This window comes from Rhinopithecus roxellana, chromosome 2 (genome assembly GCF_007565055.1).
Source record: "Rhinopithecus roxellana isolate Shanxi Qingling chromosome 2, ASM756505v1, whole genome shotgun sequence".
Lineage (NCBI taxonomy): Eukaryota > Metazoa > Chordata > Mammalia > Primates > Cercopithecidae > Rhinopithecus > Rhinopithecus roxellana.
The window spans coordinates 155,495,089-155,501,828 of NC_044550.1; the positions used below are offsets into that span (position 1 = coordinate 155,495,089).

The 6,740-nt window shown below is 44.0% G+C and overlaps 1 protein-coding gene across 1 annotated transcript in view; it reads right to left on the minus strand.

Moving 5' to 3' along the window:
* The window catches only part of STK32B (serine/threonine kinase 32B), a 332,155-nt gene extending 325,891 nt beyond the window's left edge, over positions 1-6,264 (minus strand). The window contains exon 1 of the mRNA XM_010370057.2: positions 6,211-6,264. The gene's annotated coding sequence lies outside the window, so the exon portion shown is untranslated. The remainder of the gene's footprint in view (positions 1-6,210) is intronic.
* Between the last annotated feature and the right edge of the window lie 476 nt (positions 6,265-6,740).

A 6,740-nucleotide genomic window follows, 5' to 3' on the forward strand; every position in this document is an offset into this window, starting at 1 on the left:
TGATGAAAATGGATTAATCAACTGTGATATATTAATGGAATTGAATACTATTCCTCAATAAGGGCAAAATACTGATACAAAGCAACACAAATGAATCTCAAAAACATGCTGAAAAAAATTATATAAAATGTAAAACATTATGAAGCTTTAAACAAAAGACTATATATTGTATGATCCCATTTTATACTAAATTTTAAAACAGGCAACTCTAATCTGTAATGGATGGAGTAGCTGAGTTTGGGATAGGTTTTGACTGTAAAGGGTCAAGAGGGGACTTTTGGAGGTGATATTCTATATTTTGGTATGGGTTTAGGTTACTCAGATGCATGCATTTCTCAAAAGTCAACAAATGTAAGTTTAAGATGTGTGCATTCTGTTGTATGTACATTTTACAACAAAAGAAAAACTATAGGTAAATATGCTGAAATATTTAAGGCGAAGTGTACAAATATTTGCAATTTACTATTAAATGCATCAAAAAATAAGATGGATTGATGTGTGGGTAGAAGGATAGGTATTTCATAAAATAAGTTTGGTAGAATGTTAATTGGGAATGTAGGTGGAAGACATTGGTGCTTACTGTAAAATTCTTTCACCTTCACTGTGGGTTTGCACATTTTCATACTAAAATGATGGGAAAAAATCATACGGGTATCCAGTCAATCCTGCCCTTGACAGCAAGGGCAACACAGCTTTTGAAGTTTGAATTAGGCATCCTCCACTCCATCCCTGTACACCCATAAACCATTAGCGTTCCTCCCCTACCATGCTTTTCAGAGTGGACTATAGTTAACTGTTTATTTCTCTGCCTCCTGCATGTATCTGAGAGATCTTCAAAGGCAGGCATCACATCTGGTTCATTTTTGTAACCTCAGTACCTAGAATAGGGCCCAGAGCAAATTGGTCCTCCATATGTTGGATGGATGGATGGATGGATGGATGGATGGACGGATGAGTGAATGAGTGAATTAACACATGAACCTAAGTTGCCTGATTTTATATCAACTCCACACAAACTTCCAACAGCCAGAAAAGACACAGACTTAGAGAAAATACAAAGACAATGTCAATACTAAGCCCAGAGCTGTAGAGTTTCTAAGAAGAATGAGTATCATGCAAGATCATGAGTCTTATTAGGCCTTATCCCACCATTTATCAGCAGTGACATATGTCACATGGTGAGATATTCTGGGAACTTAAATATACACAACAGCTCTGCCTGTCCCAGTACCATATTTGTGTCCAGACAAGTGCCCCTCCAAGCAAGAACTCTTCACGCCACAAACAGCCAAAAAGCACATTCAGTTAGTCTCCCTTCCTCACTCGCTGCTGCGTAGGGGAAAAAGAGCCTTAAGCAACAAGAGAATCAATATTTATTGAATATCAGGTTGGATTCTGTGCTAGGCATTCTACTATACCATCTCATTAACCTCTCACAACAGCCCTATATAGAAGACACCAATATGCCTATTTTACACGTGAAGACACAGAGGCTCAAAGTGCGTGCATGAATGGCATTTGAATCCTTGTTTGTCTAGTTTTCAAACTGCCTGCTCCCTGTGCTATGCCACACTGCCTTGCACTCTCATAAACACTTGCTGAGCTGACTTCCCAGTGGTGGTAACCATCCCAAGGGAAATTTGTGTCTGCCCAAGATATTATGTAAGAATGAGCTACTCCTTATAAACACTGACTAACCGATCACTCCTCTGGAAACCACTCTAAAGTAGAGGCCTAATTCCAGCCGGGTCAAGGGAGTAGGTGGAGGTACAGATGGCGAACTTGCTTCAAGAGGGAAAATGTCATTGACATCACAACATCCTGGCTGGTGGAGGCTGGAGTGGACATTCAAAATACAAGTTATTCACTGGAGACACATTTTTAGACGGGTGCTAATGGAGGAAGAAGCCAGCATGAATGATGGAAGGTCAGACAGAAGGGGAAGCTTTGCTAAGATCCACCTTCTGGAGAACAAGAAGGCAGTGGGAGCACCTGGGTCCCCCTTTGGGAGGGCAGCAGGGACCACCGGGCAGCCTCAGGGCCCTGGAGTTCTAGGGATTCTGGGAGCTTGGTCCTGACTTTGCCTGGCACTTCCTTCCACTTAGGAAGTGCAGGTAAGAAAGGAAATAGGAGACCTAGAGTCCAGGTCCTCATGCTGACCAGTTTGGAGGCAGGGCTTTTTTTTTTTTTTTTTTGAGACAGAGTCTCACTCTGTTGCCCAGCATGGAGTGCAGTGGTGTGATCTCGGCTCACTGCAAGCTCCACCTCCTGGGTTCACACCATTCTCCTGCCTCAACCTCCCGAGTAGCTGGGAATACAGGCGCCCCCGCCCCCCACCACACCCGGCTAATTTTTTTTTTTTTTTTTGTATTTTTAATAGAGACAGGGTTTCACCATGATAGCCAGGACGGTCTCGATCTCCTGACCTCGTGATCCGCCCACCTCAGCCTCCCAAAGTGCTGGGATTACAGGCGTGAGCCACTGTGCCTGGCCGGAGGCAGGTAATTCTCAGGGATAGTGTGAGTGCCAAGCAGACAGGAGAGCAGGCTGGGAGCAAGTGCCTATGGGAACATAGTGGAGGCAGGAAGAAGGGCTGTGAGGTGTGTCTGTGAACTGGTCCTGAGATTGGTTTATCAGTCTGCAGGACTACGTGGCTCCTCTCACCATACAAGGGAAACTTCAACTCTTCACCATACAATCCAGGCCTGGAGAACTGAACATCCTCCCTTCCTGACCCATGAGGAAGTGTGAGAAGGAGGAAGTGAGGGGCTGGTGTGATGCATGGGCTCCAGAATAAAAGCAGGCATGGGAAGCTCACCAGGATCCAAAGGGACACCTGTCAGATATACAACACGATTTCTGAATAATCATTTGCAGAGCGTCAAAAGCACCAAGTAGACAAGAGGTTTAAACTCGCATGAAACAGTTTGCTGTACCTGTGAACTCTTTTCTCTTTGGCTCTTTCTAGAATCCTCCTTCTCCCTACCTGAGCTGGAGCCTGCACATGCTCTTGTCCCACTATGGTGCCATGTGTCAGTCAGGGTTCTCCAGAATACAGAATCAACAGAATATGGATGGACAGACAGACAAAGACAGATTTATTTTAAAGAACTGGTTCACACAGTTGCAGGGGCTTGCAAATCTGACTTCTGACTTTTACAGGGCATGCTGGCAGGCTGGAAATTCAGAAAAAAGCTGACATTGCAACTCCCGTCCGAAGGCCACCAGGAGGCAGAATTCCTCCTTCATCAAGGGAAGTCAGCCTTTCTCTCCTAAGGTCTTCAACTGGTTGGATGAGGGCCATCCACATTGTGGAGAGTCAACTTCTTTACTTAAAGTCTACTAATTTAAATGTTAATCTCATCTAAAAAAAATACCTTCGCAGTGACATCTAGAGCAAGGTTTGAGCAAACATCTGGGCACCATGGCCTAGCCAAGCTGATACATAAAATTAACCATCATATACTGTATCATAATTTACTGTTTTTTATGTCTGATTTTTAAACAAGATTTCTGCCCTCAGCAAGTTCCAAGTCTTACCAGGAAAACAGAGTCTAATGCAGCACATGGCCCCTTCGGTGGCCCAGTGAATGTCTGTTAAATCATCCAGTGACCCAATTCACTTGACAACATGAATGACCAACACTGTTAAATGTGCACGTAGAGGAACTCAGGAATGAGATTCTGAAAAGGCAGGAAGCTCTGTGGTGCCTCTGTGTGCCTACAGTGAAGTCCGGATTGTGCGGAAAAGACAAATGAAAGTTGCAGAAGTCAGCACAACTCAATACCATTCTGGTTAGTGAATTAATCCCAAATGTGTCATGTTTAGAAAGGCTTCTGTAAGAAGGTCCACATAAGCAAAAGAGAAGCAGAAATCATCAGAAAATACTCCCCATGGAAGAAGAGATTTTTCCCAGGAGTAGAGTTGACCATTGAACATACTGGTCCATACAACTGTCTACCCCACCAAACGATGAGTTTCTGGTCAGTCGGGACCACATCTTACTCAACTTTGCTCCCCAAGCAGCGGGCACAAGGAGAGTTAGTATATCAGACATCCCCAAGGGCACTTTTCTGTGCCCACCCAAACTATCCTCCTGCCCTTCTCTACTGGAAGGGCTCGTCTCCCAGCTACAGGCTGAAAATGAAAGATGCTTCCCTCAGTAGCAAGCGGTGGTCATGTGACCAATTACAGCCAACGAAACAAGGGTTGGCTGGGAGGTTTCCAGGAGGGAAGTCCTTCTCTAACAAAGTCGCACAAGTGAGGAGCAGTTGTGTGAAGATGTGATACACAGAACTCGGCAACCTCTAAACCATTAGACAGGAAACCTGAGGAGAAAATCTCATCCCACTGAGGAAGGTGGAGGGCGTGGAAGAAAAGTGTCCAGACCTGTGATGACATCAGATAGCCTCTGAGCTACTGCAGAGACCCCCTACCTATTGACCACTTGATTTGGTGACACTTTCAAAATATATCCAAAATCTGACTCTTTCTCACCACCCCCAGCACCGCCACATGCCCCAGGCCACCACCTCCTCTCCCCACAGGGCTCCCTGCTGCTGCTGTGGCCACTCCCAGGCTATTCTCCACAAGGCAGCCAAAGTGAACTTCTATGAACTTCTACAAACAGATCATGCAACTCCTCCCCCAGAACCCCCCAAACCTTCTCTTCTCACTCCGTGAAATGACCAAAGCCTTTACCACATGGATGAAGTCCTCTAAGACCTGGGCCTTGCCAACTTCACTGACCTTACCTTGTACCACTCCCATTGCCTGGAAACCCCTCAAAGACACAGAGCACACTCCCTTCCATGGAATGTGCACTTGAGGTTCCCTCTGCCTGGAACTTGCCTGTCTTCCTCCTTCACTTCCTTCAGGGCTCTGCTCACATGTCATCTTATTATCAAGGATGTCCCTGACATCCTATATGAGAGCACTGTCCTGCAGAACCGTCTATGACATGGAAATGCTCTATAACCTGAGCTTCCAATACAGTAACCACTGGCTACACGTGGCTACTGAGCATTTAAAATGCAGTTAGTGTGCTGCGAACTGAATTGTTATCATTTTACTTAATGTTAATTAATTTAAATTTAAATATCCACATGTGGTTAGTGGCCACCCTAATGATAGCCCAGCTCTACAAAACAGCAACTTCTCCCTGCTGCTCTCCTATAACTCCGTATTCCCCTTACCTTACTGTATTTTAACGTACTTATCATTATCTAATGTACCATAAAGGTATACGATTATCTGTTTCTCATCTCTCTCATTTTTTTAAATGTAAGCCCTAGGAGAAAAGACACTTGGGTCTGTTTTGGTTACTACTGATCAAGAGAGTCTAAAATAGTGCCTGGTACAGGGTTTGCATTCAATTAGTATGCATGGATTGGATTAATAGAAGTAGGGAAGGAGGGAGGGAAGTTGTCTGGGTCTATCTAACCTCTTAGGTCACATGCCTCAGTTTAGCTCTATGAGTTTTAAATAGTCTAATCAAGAGTGTGGGTTGCTGAAACAGGAGGTCCCTGGTCAGCCTTCAGTTCAAATCCCAGTTTTGATACTTCCTGCCTATGTGGCCAAGGGTAACCTGCTCCATCTTTCTGAGTTACAGAGACTACGTTTTACATCTAAGCCTTTCCATCTGTAAAATGGAAATAACAACAGCTATGAAAAAACATAACAGAATATCTGGCATTCAAAAGGTACTCAAAGCAATTATTGCCAAAAAAGTTTCTGAGTATGTGGGAACAGACTGGGGCTTGATTGGGGGAGCATTTTTGTTTTCTAAAAACTCCTGCCATCTTCTCCTAGTCTTCTATACCCTTTCAAAAAAACTAGTCAAAGATCACAAATATGAACTTTCCAAAACAACAAATGTCTATGTTGCTGGAAAGAGCTGCCTCTGTGATGTTTATGGGCTTTTTTCAACTTTCCTCATTTAAATTCTCAAAGGAACAAATGGCATTGGCAATCTTGAAATAATTACCACTGTAATTCACCTAAACCAGGGCTGTTGTGGTAATTTAATTTTCAGAAAAAAATTAGACCAGATCCAAAGGAAACTATTCAGACTTCCTTTCACATTTCAAATTTGTCAAGTCGAAATCTTACTGCCAAACAGAACATTCCCAGTGCCCAGCAACCAACACACAGACACACAAATATACACACACACTTAAGCCCAGTGGTCTAGACATTTATATTCTTACCTTTCCAAAACTCCCTTTACCAATGGCCCGCAGAATCTGAAAATGGTCAAAGTTGACTGCAAAAGAAAACAAAAAAGGAAACAAGTCAGATTTGCTAAACCTGGTATTGCTCCTTGAATATCCTTACCTATGTACCTACCCACCTATTCCAAAGGCTCCTGGGTCAGGTGCGCTATACTTGCCAGAGCAGCTGTCCACCCTTGAAGGGATCCACAAGGGAATTTGCAGCACATTCCATTTTTTCCCCAGCACATATTGTCTATCTGAAGCCTTCCCTTCACACCACACTTCTTGATGGGGCTCTGCAGTCTTGCTGCTTCACTCTCCACCCCACTTCTGCCTGGCTTCTACATGCTTCCCTACACCAAGACAGGTCAACAATGTATGGCCTTGCTAGTAAATCCCATGGACATCCTCCCCTCCTTTGACTTGTCCACTCTCTCAATTGTCCCTTTCATGCTTCACTTTCTTCTGCACACTCAGCCCTGTCCTCCCAGGCATTAAATACTAGAGTCTGTCAAGTCTTTGTC